This window comes from Camelus bactrianus, chromosome 3, assembly GCF_048773025.1.
Source record: "Camelus bactrianus isolate YW-2024 breed Bactrian camel chromosome 3, ASM4877302v1, whole genome shotgun sequence".
Lineage (NCBI taxonomy): Eukaryota > Metazoa > Chordata > Mammalia > Artiodactyla > Camelidae > Camelus > Camelus bactrianus.
The window spans coordinates 41,946,927-41,968,718 of record NC_133541.1 but is presented as its reverse complement, the minus strand read 5'-3'; the positions used below and the strand labels follow the sequence as shown (position 1 = coordinate 41,968,718).

The window sequence follows — 21,792 nt, the reverse complement described above, 5'->3', positions numbered from 1 at the left end:
ACAACTTAGTAACATTTAGTACACTCAAAATGTTGGGCAAACACCCTCTCTGTCTAGTTCCAAAGCATTTTCATCACCCCAAAAGAAAACCCCATAACCATTAAGCAGTCACTCCCTGTTCTCCCCTCCCCTTAGCCCCAGCAATCTGCTTTCTATTTCAATGGATTTACCTATTCTGGATATTTTCATATAAATGGAATCATACAATATATGACCTTTCATGTCTGGATTCTTTCATCTAGCATACTACTACGTTCACAAGTTCATCCATGTTGCAGCATTTATCAGTACTTCATTCTTTTTTAAGGTTGAGTAATATTCACAGTGTTTTTCTACTCATCTGCTGATGAACATTTGGGTTGTTGTCCCCCTTTGGCTACTGTGAATAGTGCCATTAACATTCATGTACAAGTTTCTGAGTACCTGTATCAATTCTTTTGGATATATACTTAGGAGTACTGCTCACTTAGGCAGCACGTATACTAAGATACACACTTAGGAGTAGAATTGCTAGGTCATATGGTAATTCTATGTTTAACTTTTTGAGAAACCACCACCTGTCTTCCAGTGCAGCTGCACCATTTTACATTCCCACCAGCAATGTATAAGGGGTTCCAATTTCTTCCTATCTTTGCCATCATTTTTTATTTTGCATTTTTTTTTATTACAGCAATCCTAGTGGTTGTGAAATGGTATCTTACTATTGTTTTGATTTTCATTTGTCTAATAACTAATGACATTAAATGTCCATTCATGTGCTTGTCGGTCATCTGTATATCTTCTCTGGAGAAATGCCTATTCAAATCTGTTGCCCCTTTAAAAATTTGATTATTACTATTGTGTTTTGAATACTAGATCCTTATTAGATATGTGATGTGCAAACATTTTCTCCCATTCTGTAGGCTGACTTTTCACTTTGTTAGTAATGTCTTTTTATGAATAAAGTTTTCAATTTTAAAGCCCAATTTATCTATTTTTTGTTGTTGTTGACTGTGCTTTCAGTGTCATATCTAAGAATCCACTGCCAAATCCAAGGCCATGAAGATTTGCCCCTAGGTTTTCTTCTAAGAAATTTATAGTTTTAGTGCCCACATTTAGATGGTTGATTCACTTTGAGTAAATTTTTATATGTGGTGTGAAGCGTAAGCCCAACTTCATTCTTTTGTATGTGGATATCTAATTGTGTCAGCACCATTTGTTGAAGAGACCATTCTTTCCCCCACTGAATGGTCTTAGCAACCTTGTTGCACATAATTGGCCATGGATGTATGGGTTTATTTCTGACTCTCAGTTCTAATCTGTTGGTCTGTAGTTACTCATTTACACTATATATTTTCCTATATACTCAAAGCTTAACTACAAAAGAGTTTGGATAAGAAACACTACTTTTAAGATCTTTAGTTTGATCCCACTAGACTGACATGCTTTCTCAAAAGCAAGCACTCCTGTGACCTGAGTTATATCTCTGGTAGGGATGATACCCTGGGCTGGCACTGATTTTAAGCGCCCTCTTCCTGGAGCTGACACAAGGAAAGATGGAGGCTCCTGAGATTCCTGCAAATCAATTTCAGGCACTCCTCACCATAAACATATGTGGCACTGAGACAGCACAATCAACCTTCCTCTTTGCGTAGTCCATCATCACTGGGAGCAGAAAGGGTGGTAAAAGAGGGAAAAGGTGACAAAAAGAAGGCACAAGCTTCTATTCTCAGGAGACCTGTATCACTTACCAGCAATAGCTAATAAACTTCAGCCAAGTGACCAAGAAGCCAGTTTACCACATACCTACAGGCACCTGCAGTGATTACTAGTAACCCCACAGCCACAGATACTGTAAAGATTTCATTGGAAAGTGTGTGAGCACTTGGTGTTCGCTGCAAATGAAAATGACACGCATGTTCTCTTGATTTATTAATTCAGGAAACATAGAATTTATTAAACATGCCTACATGGAAATAGACAAATTAAAAAAGCGAAGGAGTAAAATACTGTTTTATGTTAGTTCCAAAGATGTTTCTTGAATTTACCTTTAAGACTAACTTTCAAGATAGTTTTAAGGAAGAAAAGTCTTAGGAATTATTTTTTATCTCCATATTACAAAAAGTACAGGAAATTACTTTTTTCCTTTTTAAAATTCTCACTAATATTCTAGTAGCTGAAACAGAGAGCCCTGATCTACCAAGTCCACTGTTTTTGACAGTGAGTAGTGTTAACTGATTTATTTACAACTCATGGTACATTGACATTAAAAGGTAGGCAGAGGGTCATAAATTTTAAAGCTGTGTATGATCATGGAAATAGCCATCATTTTTATTTTTAAGACAGGGAGGTAGCCTCTTTGGTGCCAAAGATGCCATTAGAATTAGATGGTGCTTGAACTTTACTCAGGATACCAGAAATTTGTTTCTTTCCTCATATCAGCCAGAGAAGCAGAACTCTTAAGCGCAGCAGCAGAACTGGTCGCCTGGCTGGAAGCTGTCAGCCCTTGTATCAGGTACAGTGAGAATATATGGATATGCAAAAGGTCTACCCCAGAGTGTCCCAGGATCTAATAATCCTACTTCCTTATGAGAGGCTTTCTGAGTGTATAAGGAATATCTTCTGAAAGGCTGTAAAGAAGAAAATCTTCTACATCTGATAAATCAAAAAGTAGGTGATGAAGGACATATGAGGGAAATTTGACTTATTTCACCAACCTCTTTTAGGTGGTATATTCCTTAGCACATCTTCTCTTCTTTCTCTCCATATCTCAACAGTAAAGTACCAAGAATACATAACACTGGGCTAAAAACCAAGAGTCTAGAGTAGCCTCTGAGAAGATCAAATTTAAGAGGTAGAGGAAAGGTCAGGGGTGGAGCAGGGAAAGGCTGCTTTCTAAACTAACCACGTTTGTTTAACTCAGATATCAGTCACTTGGAGCAGTGCTTCTCAAACTTTAAAATGCATGTGCATCACCTGTGGATCTTATAAAAATGAGTATTCTGATTTGGCAGGTCTGTGATGAGGCCTGAGATTTTACAAGAATGTATAGAAGATTATATCTGACAAAGAAAAAGGTAATTTTCAGAGAGACACTACCAGGACTCTGAACAAAACTATGCAGTCTATTTTGACCATTCTACTTCCTTTCCCAAGTCTCTCCCCCATTTTACGGTTTCTCATTACTTCTGTATCTAAAAAGTCTTTCACCTCATAGAGATAAACCTCATAAGACAGAGGAAGATCTCCTCTCTCCTAAACCTTCTAAAGTAATTTCCAGTCTTAACTGATCTTTAATCCAATTTGTTATTGGATAAAAGGATATTGTTATCCTTAATGGTTAAAGCAATCCAGACTAAAATGAGAATGATAACTTTACTCCTCTAAAGGGGTACTTGTATTTTAGATTATCTTATTAACCTACATTAACATCTAGTGGGGAGATTGCTATGTGGAAAATAATTTCGAGATCCTCTGCTCCTTACTCATTTGGTAACTCCAATTGGTCTGCTAGGGTTTTAAACACACAGAATCTATATTAAGAATGTGTAGCCTCAAAGCTTCCAATCTCACTTCCTCTACCATGGTAAGTGGCTTCGTACTTCATAGTATATTGAAAGCATGAGTTGATCTAGTGCACTCAAATACTTGAAATTTTTAATCATAAATCTCTGAATACAATGGGTTTCCTATATTGAAAAATCTCATTTTTATAACAAATTATACAGCAAAAAGAAAAAAAAGGAACTTACGAAGGTTTGGTAAGAAATTTTAGAGTTAGGTCATGGTATGGAAAGGAAGCCAGAGGAAGGTATTACCTGGTGTATAGGATACTATTAGAAAAAAAAAGGGATTTTTGTAGAGAAAGGATGATCACAGAGGTTATAGTTGAATCACAGTATCTTTCACTTTGGAGGGAGCACATGACTCAAACTTCTATGACATCTTTATGGTTTACCCATGAATAACCAAACCCTTTGTGAAGTCTCTGATTCCAACACTCATGCCTATTCACAGAATAAAATATGTTTTCAGCATGTTGAGAACAAATAAAATTTTATAAGTCTATTCCACATATTTATTAAACAAAAGGAATATTTTCAAAGGTCATAAAGCTACTATATTTCCAAAACAGCAATAATTTCTTACTGCTAAAATAATTTATTTGGAGTTTTCACATATCTTATTTCATAATTTTCAGAAAACAGGTATCATTTAAGAATCCTTCAAAATGATACATACTAGAAAGAAAAGGAAACGATCACTTAATTTTTTGTTCCTTTAGTATCAGTTTCTTAAAGGAAACAGCTAAATGTTAACAATAACAATTGCCCTTATTAAAATTAAAGCCTTAGATTTACTGTTTTATTTATTCACTCAAGTTTATAGTTGCCCAAAATGTTCCTGAATATGTTAGCTTTTCAACAATTTAAGCAGTAGCTACAAATTCAATTCTGCTGACCTAGACTTATTTCTGAGACTCCTAGACTTTAAAATTTTGACCATTTTTCATTCCTTCTCCCCCTCAAAAAAGATATAGGTAGGTGCCACTTATTTGAGAGTCACATTAAGTATTCATTTGCCAATAATTTAGCAGGATACTTGGCAGGTGGCCAGAGAACAAGCCTTTCTCCAACTTGCTAATTCCTCATTTAGAGGCTGCTATTTTAGACATTTAAAGCATAATAAAGGAGAATAGAAAGGGAGATCCTGAAAAGATTTTATTTGCTAATGGGTGTAAAATGGTGATCACTGAAATTTTACAAAAAGGGGGAAAGAAAATTTTCTTAGTTGTAAAGAATAGTGCTTAATTCTTTTATTTTCTAATTAAATTCTAATGACATATCAACAAGTTATCAAGATTCATTTTCCAGCTTATGTATCAAAAGTAAGTTATCTGAATAGAGCTCAATTAAGTTTTTAACTCTAATGATAGCAGCCTTTTCAGCATACCTAATTTGAACTAAATAAATGGTTATATAGCTGATTAAAATCTTACACTCGCTTTGACTCATTTTGCTCTCTTATAGCTTCACCAACTGTATTTACAGTATTTCCAATGTTTCAATTATTTTCCTCTTTTGGACATCCTGCCTAGATGAAAACATCTTAGTGAAGTCGCACACAGTTATAAGAATATTGCACAACAGGGTCAGACAGACTCTCTCATGAGTTTCAAGAGACCAGTTGGAACCTACACGGCAGTCACCAAACCTTTGTGTTGACGAATGTGTGCCACAGTTGTAACACAGTACTGGGTTGCTGGTGTTGGTATATGTCAATGCTTCCATAGTAAAACCTTGCGGCTTTCAATGTTTTGTGAACTAACTATACAGCTTGACTTGGTTCTGATAAATAGAAGATTATTTTCAAAAGAAAAACAGGTAAAGTTGTAAATGTGTGTGTGTGTGTGTAAACATATATAGTAATAATTGCACTAAAAAAGGCTCAATCAGTATAAAAGAAGAGTAAAGTATTTATTGTGTGGTACATACTGATAAAAAGTAGCATACTACAAATCACTTTGAAGATCATTTTTGTTAAACTATACTGGGAAAATATTGCCTGAGTTCTTAGGAGCTTTGGACCAGTAACAATCCCTTTCAGATCTCAGTTAGCTCATCTGTCAATGAATAAAAATACTCATTCAAAAGGCCCTCCATTTACAATTCATATCTAAGAGGGAATAATAGTGCCTTAAAGTTACACACATGTACAGACTCAGAGACAAACAAGGTTAAAATTTTAAATAACTTAATAATTTCTTTATCTTTCTTCTTCAAGATGGTCATGTGGTTACTGATATAATAAAACCAGAGTTAAAAACACTTTAATTCTAATATTCTATCAGAGTAACCTTTAGTATTGAACAGAGATATAAATGAAAAAAATCCAGAAATTATTTAAGTTAGAAATACTTTTTAATATAAATTATGCTAGATTATTTTTAAGTTGCCCTTTGGAAAAGTACAGATGCAAAGCCAATGCTCTCAGGTGGAAAATTTAAAGATCAAGCAAGTGAATCTAACATTCAGAGGAGGAAAATACCTATGTTAAAGTCATGAAGGAAACATATATAAGGTGTCTCTATTAATGGATTTAGAGATGAGTGTGCTATCTTACCAGCGAGCACCTGTTTTTGGTACAGGTGGTTGAATGGTCAAAAGAAGTCTTGAGGGTAACAGTACTTTGGAAAATACAGAAAATACATGTATGGTGAATGCCTACTAATGATGTGTTCCAAATATCATTTATATTCTGTTTTTCCATAATTCAGGTCATTAATAAAATACAATTACATGAGAAAGTCTGCCTAATAAAGGTACATTTCCTACATCCGAATAAATCTTATCATAGATTTGAAGTATTTTGTACATGCTCTAGCTTTAAAGAAAATTGGTTATTTTAAAAGTTGTATTAAAATGTACATAAGACTTAAATATCTCACTTCTACGTCTAACACCTTCTCCATGGCTCATAATTTGACTTTTGACTTTCAATGACAATATGTGCTATTTCCAATGTTTGGGGAAAAGCATTTTCAGTTTTTAAAATGTCTTTATTTGATTATATTGTTGTATTTATTTTATGATTTTGATTACTAACTAAATTACTTGAAACACTTGATTAGAAAGTAGATCTTAATATCTAAAGTTATATAATTTATGAAAATGACATTTCCAAGAAATAGTCTATCAATTTTAAACACACACACACACACACACACACACACACACACAAACTTCTAATAAATGCCTGGTTTACAGACAATGCTCAATAACTATTAAAGAGATTGAAAGTGGCAGAAGGTGGTCCTAGTTTTATGGCCATTTCTTCTTGTATCATACCATCTGCCTCCCTAGATAGCACATAGGAATAAAACAATATATCTGATTACTTTAATTTAAAAAAAAAACATTGCCAAGAACAGTAGGTTCACTTCAGAAGCAGAAAGGGAGGCCCCAGAAACAACATCTTAGAAAATCAAAATTTAGAGGTAAAAAGACAAGAAACCTTTTAGGGTTAAAGTAAAACCATCACAAGGACTTTTGTATTCTCAAAGGGACTCCTTTTCTCTTTATTCCTCTGCTGCTTAAGAGAGAAAAACAGAAGTACCACAAGAAAAGAAATGAGATTAACTGCAGCTTTGTAGTATAATCTGAAGTCTGGGGGCATGCTACCTCCAGCTTTGTTCTTTTTTTCTCAAGACTGCTTTGGCAATGCAGGGTTTCTTGTGGTTCCATATAAATTTTAGAATTATTTTTTCCAATTCTGTGAAAAATGTCATCAGTCTTTTGATAGAGATTACACTGAATCTGGAGACTGTTTGGGGTATCTGAACACTTTAATATTAATTCTTTCCATCCAAGAGCATAGGATTTCTTTTCATTTCTTTGTATCATCTTCAGTTTCCTTCATTAATGTTGTATAATTTTCAGAGTATAAGTCTTTTACCTCCTTAATAGACTTACCATATGACCCAGTAATCCCACTTCTGGGCATATATCCAGAAAGAACTCTACTTCAAAAAGACACCTGCACCCCAATGTTCATAGCAGCACTATTTACAATAGCCGAGACATGGAAACAGCCTAAATGCCCATTGACAGATGCCTGGATAAAGAAGATGTGGTATATTTATACAATGGAATACTATTTAGCCATAAAAAAGACAACATAATGCAATTTGCAGCAACATGGATATCCCTGGAGAATGTCACTCTAAATGAAGTAAGCCAGAAAGAGAAAGAAAAATACCATATGAGATCGCTCATATATGGAATCTAAAAAAAAAAGAACATAAACATAAATACACAACAGAAACAGACTCACAACATAGAATACAAACTGTGGTTGCCAGGGGAGAAGGAAGGGACAGACTGGGAGTTTGAAATTTGTAGATACTGACAGGCATACGTAGAATAGATAAACAAGATTATACTGTATAGCACAGGGAAATATATACAAGATCTTGTGGTAGCTCACAGTGAAAAAGAATGTGACAATGAATATACGTATGTTCATGTATAACTGAAAAATTGTGCTCTACATTGGAAATTGACACATTGTAAACTGACTGTAACTCAATAAAAAAAAAGTAAAATAAAAGCCTTTTACCTCCTTGGTTAAGTTTATTCCTAGGTATTTTATTATTTTTGATGCTATTTTAAACAAGATTGTTTTCTTGCTTTCGCTTTTTGATAGTTCATTATTAATGTATAGAAAAGCAACAGATTTCTGTGTATTAATCTTATATTTTGCAACTTTACTGAAATCATTTGCTAGTTCTAATAGTTTTTGGGTGGAGACTTTAGGGTAATATATACATCAAATAATGTTTTCTGTAAATAGTGACAGTTTTACTTCTTCCCTTCCAATTTAGATATCTTTCATTTTTTTTTTTTTCCTTTCTGACTGCTGTGGCTAGGACTTCCAATATTATGTTAAACAGAAGTGGTCAGAGTGGGCATCCCTGTCTCATTTCTTACTTTAGAGGAAAGGCTTTTAGCTTTTCACCATTAAGTGTGATGTTAGCTGTGGGTTTGTCATAAATGGACCTTTATTATGTTGAGATATGTTCCCACTATATCCACTTTGATGAGAGTTTTCATTATGAATGGATGTTGAATTTTGTCAAATGCTTTTTCTGTATCTATTGAGATGATCATGCAATTTTTTGTCCCTCCTTTTTTTAATGTGGTGTATCACATTGATTGATTTGCGAATATTGAACCATCCTTGTGTCACTGGAATAAATCCCACTTGATCATGTATGATATTTTTATATATTGTTGAATTCAACTTGCTAATATTTTGTTGAGAATTTTTGCAAGTATATTCATCAGAGATGTTCTGTAATTTTCTTTTCTTTCTTTCTTTCTTTTTTTTTTTGGTAGTGTCTTTGTGTGGTTTGGTGTCAGGTTAATGGTGGCCTTGTAGAATAAATTGGGGAGTGTCTCACACTACAGTTTTTTGGAGAAGTTTGAGAAGGATAGGTATTAGCTCTTCTTTATATGTTTCGTAGAATTTCTGTGTGAAACCTTCTGATCCTGGACTTTTATTTGCTGGGAGGTTTTTTTTTATTATTATTATAAATTCAATTTTACTACTAGTGATTGGTCTGTTTAGATTGTCTATTTCTTCCTGATTCAGTCTTGGAAGGTTGTTTGTTTCAGGAATTTGTCCACTTCTTCTAGGCTGTCCAATCTGTTGGTATATAACTGTCTGTAGTGTTCTCTTAAGATTTTCTTTCTTTCTTTCTTTTTTTTTTTTTTTTTTTGGTATCTCTGTGATACTGGTTGTTATTTCTCCTGTTTAATTTCTTATTTTGCTTATTTGGAGCCTCTCTTTTTTTTTTTGATGAGCCAAACAAAAGGTTTATCAATTTTGCTTATCTTTTCAAAAAAAAACCAGCTCTTGGTTTCACTGATCTTTTCTATTTTTTTTCCTTTATTTCCTTTCTCCTCTTTATTATTTATTTTATTTCCTCTCTTCTCTTTACTGTTTCCTTGTTTTTGCTCACTTTGAGCTTTATTTGTTCTTCTTTTTCTAATTCCTTTAGATGATAGGTTTGGTTGTTTGACACTTTTATTGTTAACCTGTACCACTGTAAACTTCCTTCTTAGAACTGCTTTTGCTGCATCCCATTGATTTTGGAAAGTTGTGTTTCCATTTTCATTTGTGTTGAGGTATTTTCTGATTTCCTCTTTGATTTCTTCATTAAACTATTGGTTTTTAAATAGCATGTTGTTTAGTCTCCACATTTGTGCTTCCCCATTTTTCTTGCTGTAACTGATTTCTAGTTTCATACCACTATGGTCAGAAACATTGCTTGATATAATTTCTATCATCTTAAATTTATTGAGGCTTATTTTGTGACCTAGCATGTGATCTAAATGGAAAACATTTCATGTGCACTTGAAAAGAATCTGTATTCTGCTACTTTGGGATGGAATGTCCTGTAGATTTCTGTTGAGTCCACCTGGTCTAATATGTCACTTAAGATCATTTTTCCTTAGTGATTTTCTGTCTGGATGATCTGCCCACTGATGTAAGTGGAGTGTTAAAATACTGTTACTGCATTACTGTCAATTTCTCACTTTATGTCTGTTAATATTTACTATATGTATGTAGGTGCTCCTGTATTAAGTACATATCCTAATGAGTGTTATATCCTCTTCCTGTATTGATCCTTTTATCTTATATAATGTCCTCCTTTGTCTTTTACTATGGATTTTGTTTTAAAGTCTATCTTGTCTGTTATGAGTATTGCTACCCTTGCTTACTTTGTCTGTGTCTTCAGCTCTGAAGTGAGTCTTTTGTAAGCAGCATAGAGATGGGTCTTGTTTTATTTTTCAATCCAGTCAGCAACCCTGTGTCTTTTGAATAAAGCATTTAGTCTACTGACATTTACAGTGATTATTGGTAGGTATACACTTATTGTCATTTTGTTACTTGTTTTCTGGTTATTTTTGTAGTTCTCTATTCTCTTCTTTTGCTTTCTTCCCTTGTGGTTTTATGATTTCCTTTATTAGTATGCTTGTGTTTTTTTCTCTCTAGTTTTTGTGTATCTATTGTAGGTTTTTGATTTGTGGTTACCATGAGGTTCATTTTTGCTGACCTCTAACTCTATCTACTTGTTTTAAACAGGTCTCCATTTAAGTTCAAACACATTCTAAAAGACCTACATTTTTCAAGCCCACCTTGTATTTTCTGTATTTGATGTCATATTTTACATCTCTATGTTTATTCCTTTACTAACAATTGTAGTTGTAGTATAACAATTTTTTTCTTTTAATCTTTATACTAGTTTAGTTAGTGGTTGATCCTCAGCCTCTACTCTGTATTTGCCTTTACTAGTGAGCTTTTTTCTTTCCTATACTTATGTTTGTTATAGCCTTTTCTTTTCCACTTGGAGAAGACCCTTTTTCTTTAGAGTAGGTTTAGTATTGATGAACTCTTTCAGTTTATGCTTGTGTGAGAATATCTTTATCTTTTATCATTTTAATTAAGATATGTCTTGGTGTGAGTCTGCTTGGGTTCATCTTGTTTGATACCTTCTGTGATTCCTTTACCTGTATATCTTCTTTCTTCTTCAAGTTTGGGAAATTTTCAGCCATAATTTCATCAAATATGTTTTCAACTTCCTTCTCTGCCTCTTCTCCTTCTGGAACACCTTTAAAGCAAACATTTGTATGCCTGATATTGTCTCACAGATTCCTTAAGTTGTTCTCACTTTTGAAAATTTGTCTTTCTTTTTGCTATTCTGATTGGGTAATTTCCATTATTCTACCTCCCAGATCACTTACGCTTTCTTCTGTATCACCCAGTCTGCTATTAATTCCTTCTATTGTGTTTTTCTTTTCAGTTACTGTATTCTTCAATTCTGATAGTTTTTTTAACACTGTCTAGTCCCTTGTTAAAATTCTCACTGTGTTCATCTATTCTTTTCCCTAATTCAGTTAGCATTATTATTACTAATGAATGTTTTGAACCCTTCTTCTGGTAAATTGTTTATTTCTGTTTCGTTAGTTGCTTTTTCAGGAGCTTTCTCTTCCTTTTTCAACTGAAACTAATTCTCCTGTCCTCTCATTTTGCTTAACTTTCTTCCTCTATGAAATTACGTGGAAAAGTTATCTATTGCAATCTTGCAGTACTATCTTTGTGTGAGAGCTTCCCTATACGGGCTGCATGTGTCCAGTGGCTTTGGTGAGAGAGCTGGATCTGATGTGAACATAAGTCACATTTTTCCCCAGGGTGACATAGCAGCTAGGTAGGAAGCAGGGCTGGAGATGGAGTGGCTAGAGTGCCAGGTGAGAGTCAGGACTTCTCTGATCAGTGTCCAACATAACCCTATTGGGGGTGGTGGGTCCCAAGTTGCTGGAGCAAAGGTCCTGAGGATCGGATCTGAGCTGGCTCTGTCCCTTTAACTGTGCATCTCCTCCCACCCCAAATGCCCGCCCAGTATCAGCATTCTCACCCCAGAGGTGAGTAGTGCTGGAGCAAGAGGGGCTAATGTGGTGCTCAGTGTGGGTGTGGGTGTGGGTGTGGGCTGTGTTGGCCCCGGCTGCAGTCCGTATCCCAGACAGCTTCTGATGAGCACCCTGTGTAAGCACCAGTAACAGCTATCCCCACCTTGCTCAGATGCCGCTCCAGGTATGGGCACCTTTGTCTCTCACAGCCAAGCTTTTCCTTGCCTGCTGCAGCCATCAGCATAGTATGGACCTGTGCCAAAGAACAGGTGGGGCAGGTGCAGGTGCTCAGCAGGTTGGGACACAGGCTGTGGCAGTCCAGTCGAAGTCAGAGTCCTGGATTGCTTCTGATGTGCTGCTTCTGTAAGTGCCCATAGTGGCTGCCCTTGTCCAGCCCAGAGACCACTCCAGGTCTGAAGAGCCTTTGTGCCTCATAGCTGAGCTCTCCTCTCAGCCTGCAGTGGCCTGCGCCCCAATGTGGAGCTGCATCGTGGAGTAAACGGGGCAAGAGCAGTCATTCAGCTTAGCCTGGGGCATATGCCAGGGCAGGAAACCACCCAGTGACCCATACAGTTCCAGGCCACCCTGTTTCGGGAGTAAGCAAGCATATGCGCACTCCTCACAAGCAGAGTCCAAGCTTCCAAGAGCCCTCCTGTTAGTCCCACTGGTCCTCCAAACAGCCAAGGGGACTCAGCTTCCCACTGTCAGACCCCAGAGCTGGGGCACCCAATATATGGCTCGAACCACTCACTCTCCAGGGAGGATCTCCTCTTCTAAGTCTCCTACCAAGGCCATGAGTCCCAACCTAATCACCTCATTTCCCTTCCTACTCGATTTCATGTGGATCTTTCTTACAGTCTTGGTTGTACAGGAGTCTTTCTGCCACTCTCCAGAAAGTTTTCATTGAAATTTTTCCACACGTACATGTATTTTTGATGTGTTCATAGGAAAAGGTGAGTTCTGAACCCTCCTACTCCACCATCTTGATCTCCTCTTTCAATTTTCTAATTCTTGTAGAGTAACAAATACTTAGTCTCCAAAGAGCAGCAGAAATGAATTGCTGAACTAAGTAGTACTTTGAAAAGTGAGGGGGCTAAGTAAGGAAAGTTTCAACTGATTTACCTTGTCACCAAGAAACTTGGGTTCCTTGATAAACACAAGTAGAGCTCATTACTGAATGACCTTGACAAATCAACACTAGATCTATTATTTTTCTTCATTTGTTGTAATTCTTTCACAAATACAGTGAATCATAACAAGTACTAGGAATAGTGTCTAATTCACAAGATTTAATAATACTAACTACAATTATTGCCATTATTGATATTACTACTCTTAATGTAAAGCAATTATGAAATCCTCAAAGCAAAAGAGGACAAGTAACACTTTTTCTCTCATGAAATATTTTCAGCCTCAGTTAAAAACAGATATAACATAGCTTAGTTACTTATTCATTATTACTTTCCATTTCTGATCAAAAGATCCCATATTTCCCTGGCAGGGAAAGGCAGAATTGAAGATTAAAGTTCCTTAAATTCCTTTCAAAGCCAGTATAAAGTAGTGACTATATGACTGAATATTTCATCCTCCTATTTTTCTCTTGGATGAAAGTATGACACAGATGTTGTTCTACTGGTATGAGATGGGAATGCAATCAAGGACTACAGGGAAAATGTTGAAATTTTTCCTTCATCAAAATACAATTAAGTGTTTAAGTACATGCATGCATATACACACAAACTAAGGGGATTCAATAAGCAATTGAAATAATCTCAGAGGAAAACAAAATTAAGAAATGAATTTTTTTAATAAAGATAAGAAAATGAAAAATCCAACATTCAGGTAACTCTGAGATAACTTATATAAAAAAATTAATGATTTTTATTATTTTATATTCAACAAAGAATTTTAAAGTAAGCTCAACTTTCTTTTTTAGGTATCCCTAAACAGAAGGCATGTTTTAGTTAAAAATCATAAAACATTTTAGGATATTCTATCAATTAATGATGCCCATGGTTATGATTACATTATATTACCTCTGACAACTCAAGACAGAATATTACTTACTGTAGGAAAAATTAAATGTATTTTTTTTTAAATTATGGTCAGTTCTTCAAAATATAATTCATTTATATCACTGTGCATTACCGACTAGGAATAATCCACAGTGTCATTTGGAAATCCTTATCTTAAGATTAGCACTTTATAAAGCAGTAGTGCAAGGTTTATTTGGAAGGAAAAAAAATTATTTGGAAATAATATATATATCAATTATTTTAGAGAAAAGATTCCTTCAAATCAGCTCAAAGAAAATATTAACTGTCAACCTACATTTTTTTAAGACAAGGCTGCCATCTGCTGGAAAAACATGAAATGTCTTCATTATTTCCCAAACGTTAGAGTAAGTATCACATTAAAAAGAGCTATATCATGATCTTCCAATTACCTACTGAAACAAGACACATTAATAATTCTGACCACTTGATTTGTTTGACTTTTAATAACTACATCTTAATTGAATGCCAATTAATTATAGTTTTTAGTACATTTAAATGCTAAATACAAATAGGCTGAGGTGACATCAAAAACAATGCAGCTCAATGCAAAAATGGGCAGAACACCTAAACAAGCAAATCTCCAATGAAGACATACAAATGGTCAATAGGCACATGAAAAAAATGCTCAATACTGCTAATTATCAGAGAAACGCAAATCAAAACTACAGTGAGGTATCATCTCACACCTGTCAGAATGGCCATCATTCAAAAGTCCACAAATGAAAAAACAAAACAAAACAAAAACAAAAACAAAAGTCCACAAATGATAAATGCTGGAGAAGGTGTGGAGAAAAAGGAACCCTCCTACATAGGTGGTGGGAATGTAGTTTGATGCAGCCATTATGGAAAACAGTATGAAGATTCCTCAAAAAACTAAAAATAGATTCACCAAATGATCCAGCAATCCCACTCCTGGGCATATATATTTGGAGGGAACTCTAATTTGAAAAGATATATGCACCTCAATGTTCATAGCAGCACTATATACAATAGAAGACATGGAAACAACCTAAACGTCCTTTGACAGATGACTGGATAAAGAAGTTGTGGTATACTTACACAACGGAATACTACCCAGCCATAAAAATAATAAAATAATGTCATTTGCAACAACATGGATGGATCTAGAAATCGTCATTCTAAGTGCAGTAAGCCAGAAAGAGAAAGAAAAATACCCTATGATACCACTCATATGTGGAATCTGAAAAAAGAAAAAAAGAGGACAGGAAATGAACTCATCCACAAAACAGAAACAGACTCGCAGACATAGTAAACCACCTTATGGTTACCCGGGGAAAAGGGGTGGGAAGGGATAAATTGGGAGTTTGAGATTTGCAAATGTTAGCCACTATATATAAAAGTAGATTTTAAAAAATTTCTTCTGTATAGCACAGGGAACTACATTCAATATCTTGTAACAACCTTTAATGAAAAAGAATATGAAAACGAATTTATGTATGTATATGCATGACTGGGATATTGTGCTGTACACCAGAAACTGACAAATTGTATATACTGCAGTAAAGAGTAAATTTAAAAAAACAATGCAGCTCTATAATTACACGTAACAGTTGGATGATGGAGGTTTTGAATTATCAGATGATGATATATTCATCCTGAAAGTAAAAAATAAGACTAGATATCATAGCAGAAGTTTGATGTTAGCAACTAAGATAAGTTCAAACTGGAACCACATTAGAAATGTTATGGAAAAGATACTCTTATTTCTAATAAGAATACTTCAGTACCTGAAAAATAATTTGGCCCATTTATCACAAATAAAATGAAAAACATGCCTTAATTACCTGTTTTAAAATTTTATAAAACTACTTCATCATTTTCTATGGTGTTAAAACCTTGCTTTGTTTTTGTTTTTATAATTCAGAGTCCATAAATAACTCAATTCATTGAACAGCTGTTCTTTTTGAGTACCTACTCTGTACCCAGGCACATACACATAGAGTTCATTCAAGTATTCAAAATGAAACTAACATCTCATGTTTAAGATAAGGATAATAATCTCTAGTTATACGGTTGTTGTAAAGACTCCACAAATGGTAACTATCTTATTAATGGAAGTATTATAAAAAGAGGAATCTTGTGTTCAGGAGATACATACTGAAATGTTAATAGATTAATTGACATGATGTTTGGTATTTGGTTTAAAATAAGAGAAGTGAGTGGAGGGGTAGGGAGAAAAAAATTTAGTCATGAGCTGATAACTTTGAAGTGAGTGATGGATACATAGAGGTTTATTTTATCATTCTCTATCTTTTGTTTAAAATATTTCATAATTCAATAGTTAAAGATAAATGAATACATAAATAAAACTGAAGTGATTCTCAAATTAGAAAAACGGTAAAGTCCAACTATTTTTTTAAAAAGGAAACACACAAAAATGGTATAAAATAACCTTCAATGTTTAACAAAATTCAATTTTAGATTAACAAACCTCAATTTCAAATTATCATCTTTAAAGTGTGGTTTTCTGATTTAGCTTCCCAAACTGTCTGGGAACTTCATATTCAAATGCCATTTTTCTAACCAAAAAGCATGAAATGTAAAATTCAGAAAATGTTATTATAAATAATGTGTTTGGCACACTGATTATCCAACTATACATGAGTTTAAATATACTCATATAAATATAGAAAGTATAGAAAATATAATTTGGCAGTAAATGCTTTCATGAAAATCTTGGCACAGATTTTTCTTTGCTCATAATTTTTACAAATATACAGATAATGCTTCATTAAAAAACAGAGAACAAAATGAAAAAATCTTTTAGGATGAAAGATTTTCTAATGTTGGACTTGAATAGATCTATTTCATAATTAGTAAAATATGAACAGTTTGAAAATAACTTCCAGAAGCCTACTATAAACAATTCACTATACAAAAAGCCCTAACAAAGGTTATACAGTTTTAAAAAATGTGTTCCAAAAATACATCTACCATGTTTGATGAATTATTTGTCCTGGATTCTGAAAGAAGGCATCACTGTTACCCACTGTCAACTGCTATTCCTGCCTTGCCCCCAACCAATTCCATTTTGGGAACATAACTGAAGCTCAGTACTATGAAAAGTAACAGACTAGATGCAACTCTTAAATAGCTACATTCAATTAATTTCAATATTATTATTTTTTTTAGATGCTGAAAATTAAATACTATCTTATTCAACTCCTTGATAGAAAATTACGTAAGCGTTCAGATTTGAGCTTTCCTAATAGCATAAATATCTAGGCTTCTTACAAAACTATTGATCTAAAGATTAATTAAAAACAAGTATCACTTTCAAGATGGACTCAAAGGTCACAAATGTCAGCCAGGTAGTTTGGATGTATTCTCAGGTAATGGGAAGCCACCAAAATGACACGGTTCCCAAATACCTGTCTCTTAGTCTCATGTGATTATTCTTTGCCTGCTTGAATCCAACTATCCCTACAGATTGAATTATCACCTGTATTAAGATGGCTTCCAAATTTGTATTTTAATCGCTGACATATTTGGAACTGCAGATCTGAACATACAACTGCCTGATCATACAGCTGCCCTGTTATAAGCAATGGACTCTATTTATGTTTCCATCAAACCAACCTTATTGCCTCCCTCTCTATTTGCATTAGTCCCTCTTAGCCTCTGTTTGCATCAATCAGTACACCACCATCCCCTTTGGTTCTCCAGAATTAAAACAATAAAATCATCGTTGGCCTCTCCTCTTTTTCTTCCCCTTCTACTAGTCTAACTCATTATCAAGTCCAAAAGTTTTGCTAAATTAAAACTTTTCTTTCCATTTCCATCACTTCAGTTCATAAGATCTCTTTCTAGGATCACGGTAAATCTAGCAATGCTCCCATCTAACAGAATTTTAATTCCCTCCCTCTCCCTTCTAGTTCATCTTCTACAAGACTTACAGAGTCATTTATCTAAAAGCTGTAATCATGTTACGAACTTTCCCTGTTGAAAAGCTTTCAATGGCTACTTACTACCTACAGAATGAAGTACAAATTTCAAATTTATGCAAGGCCTTTTATAACCTGACCTTATCGATCCCCTCACTAGAATAGCTTTCTCTTGTTCTTCTACACTGAAGTCTACCCATCGGGGACTATCCTCTAATTTCTGTGGTATTTCCTACCCCTTCCTAGCCCTGACCAGAAACACTCTTCTATCACCCTTTCTGAAATCGTACTTTCCCTTCAAGGTGCTGATCAAATGTTTCTATTTATCTCCCAGGTAAATTAAATTCTCCCAGTTACAATTAAAGACAAGGCACTTTTTTTCTTTTTCTAGTATAGCTCTAATAGTCTGAAAGTTGCTTCTTATAAAAATGAAAACAACTACCCTCTGATCTAAGTTTTGAGTTAAAGGGCTATACAGATGAGCCTAATCCTTTTCTATTCCACAATTTTTCAAATACTTGAAGCTCCTCCTGAATCTTCTCTTCAGAGGGTAAACTTTCTCAAGATTCATAGCTAATAATACTTACGGGTATAATTTCTAGAAAATTTCATCACCATAACTACCCCTGTTTGGATACTTTATATTTCTGAGCATCTCTCTTAAAGTGTGGTGTCCAGAACCAAACACAATACTCCAAACATGTATTTTTGCAAATTATGCACAATATTCACTCCACCCCACCAAATTTGGACATTTCAATATCTACTAGCAAATTAATTGAAAATAGTCCTTCAGTTAATAAACTCGTTAGTTTTTAAATGGGTGTAGATGTTTAATATATGTGTAAAAGAAGGTGAAAATAATAAAACAAGGTCCAAAGAGATTCAAGTCAGAATCAAGTATACAAGAATTTACCTTAGAAAGGAAGAGAATTATTTTTTGAAACATGAGATAAATGGAATTAAATGGATAAAAACTTGCAATTTTCTATACGAAGTTTATTTCAGGAATGTTTTACTAAATAATCTATCATAGAGCAAGCAAGCTTTCAATGAAAATATGCAACTTCTTTCCTGAAACGCTGTACAATTTTTATTAAGTTAAAATTTCAACAATTCTAAACTTAAATTCAGCTGACTAGACAAAACTCAAAAGACTTCTTTTGAATTACGTAACAACAGCTTTTCTGTCATTAAATAATATCCTACATGGAAAATATAGTAGTTTGTTGATGATTGGCACCACAGTAATTAACTGAATTAAAAGAAAAATTAATTTCCTCTAAAGAGCTCTTAAATATTCTTCATTGGTGGTGTTGAATGCTCAACAACTTACGCAATTCAAAGAAAACTCAAGGAGATCTCTAAAAAACCACCTTTTATATTAAAGAAATAAAAAAGATGACTTACTTTCAGAAAACTTGCTTTAAAACAAATTAAAAATATTTTCCCTTGATTTCTAGTAGAAGGTTTAAAGAATGTGTAACACTGCTTACAGGCTGTACAACAAATCTGTGCCCCAGGCCTCAATTATCTAAAAACTGAGGCACACAGAGGTATTAGATAGCATACAGTGGTTCTAATACATCATCAATAAAAGTCTGATTTTCCCACAACCAAGAGTACACAGATCTAAAATAAAGTAACTGAAGTATAAATTGGCAAAAGCACTTAGGGAAACAACTTGGTATTATAATAAAGAGAAACATCCTTAGACTCACAAATTATATTCTTTTAGGATACACATGATTTTGTCAATTTAAGTCTTTCTTTAAAGATACTGTATTTTCACTGAAATGAAATTGATACAAAAAAATTTTAATAGTCAAAAGATTTGAACAGATACAAAAATCTGAAGATGGCAAATAAGCACATAAGATTTCTGAACATCCTCAGTCATTAGGAAAATGAAACTTAAAAAAAAAACACAGTGAAATAACACTATCTACCTATTAGAATGGCTAAAATAAAAATAAAAACAACAAAAAAACCAGAACACCAAGTGCTGATGAGATTGTGAAACTAGAACTTTTATGCACTGTTGGCAAGAATGCAAAATGGTACAGCCAATTTTGAAAATAGTTTGGCAGTTTCTTATAAAGTTATATATACATTTACCACACAACTCAGCAATTCCACTCCAAGCTTTTCACCCAAGAGAAACTACGTTTACATGAAATCTTATACGGGAATGTTTATAGGATTTCCCCATAATCACCAAAAACTTGAAACAACCTAAATGTCCTTCAGCTGGTAAATTGATAAACTGTGGAAAAGTCATATAATGGAATATTACTTAGTAGAAAAGGAACTACTGACACATGGAGGACTCTCAACTGCATGATGCTACATGAAATAAGTTAGACTCAAAAAACTACACCTTTTATAATTCCCTTTACATGATATTCTGGAAAAGGCAAAACTATAGGAACATAAAACAGGTAAGAGGTTGCCAAGGGCTGGTCAAGGGGCAAGGGAATGAACTACTAAGGGGTAGGAGGGACTTTGGGGGTGATGGAACTGTTCTATATCTTGATTGTGCAGATACTTCACACGACTACGCATTTGTCAAAAATCATAAAACCAGAAAGGATGAATATTACTGTATATAAATTATACTTCAATTAAAAAAAAAAGCTCCATCTGATGTTTTTCCTATTTTTTAAAAATGTTACCTGAAAATTTACGGAAAAGAAACATCTTTCCCCCACTGCTTGCAATCTGTCAAGAAATACTTCACCACCATGCTAGGTTCTTTCTGGACTTTTTTTAAAGGACGTATTTCCTGCCCTGATAAAGTTTAAAAGCTTATTAGGGAAGCAAGTTTAAGATATTAAAATAAGTTACCGAAAAGGGCTAGGCAAAACAATTTTGAGTGATAAATCAAAGAATACACTTTTATATATGCTCTACGAAGAAGGAAGAAGAAACTCTTGTCAAGAGTTACAGAAATGAATGGAACACAATTTTGAAAGGACTCTTCTCAACATTGTTATTATTACCACCTCTAGCTTTCAAGTGAGGATACTGAGACTTGGCGAGGACAAATATTTTGTCCGTGATCCCTCAGCTATTAGGTGTCAAAGTTGAGACTGTAAGCTTTTCTGACCCCAAAGCCTGAAATATTTTGCATCGCAGTGCTGGAACACAGAGATTATGAAGGCTAACACGTGGTGTGCTTTCAATGAACAGAACGTCCCCTAAATCCCCGAACTCCGGGTTTCGCTCGAATCCTACACAGAAGTACGATTAGAGCGCTGGATCTTAAAGTGACCTCAACAGGGTCTTGGAGTGCAAACTCCAGGGGAAACGTAACGTGGCGCCTCGTGGGGATCTCTTTTCCACGCTGTCAATGTGCATGGATCTACTTCTAACAGTTTTGGCTGTGAGGAAGGTGACGCCAGAGCCATGCAAAAAGGTCAACACCAAGAAAGAGGAGAGCGGAGGCGCTCAAAATACACCTCTTTAATTACCAACGCCTTCCTGGTCGCAAGGGGGACACAGGAGGAGGAAAGAAAGGCATTTCCCTACCCCTTCCCGAGACCTCTGGTAAAAGACCTGCGTGGACTTGTCCCTGTCGACGTCTCCCGATAGCAAGGACCCACGCTGGGGCGTCCTCCGCCCGCAAGGCTCTCGGCGCTGGGAGGAGAGCGGTGTGTGCGCGGGCCGCGGCCGGGCGAAGGACCCAGGCGCTGCGGCGCGGGGACGGCGGGTACTCGCCGGGCGGCTCGGCGAAAGCCTGAGAGAAAGCCGGCGGGCAGAGCGGAGGGGCGGCAGAGTGAACCCACTTGGGTTGTCCTCTCTGGTGATTATCACAAGTGTCGCGCGGTGCGTTAGTTTACCAAACGCTCTCCCTTTCCCCTCGTTTCCCCACCACTC

At 35.0% G+C, this 21,792-nt stretch overlaps 1 protein-coding gene across 2 annotated transcripts in view; it reads right to left on the bottom strand.

Annotated features, from left to right (window-relative positions):
- The window catches only part of NDUFAF2 (NADH:ubiquinone oxidoreductase complex assembly factor 2), a 153,577-nt gene that overhangs the window by 131,578 nt on the left and 207 nt on the right, over positions 1 to 21,792 (bottom strand). The gene's annotated exons all lie outside the window — the stretch shown is intronic.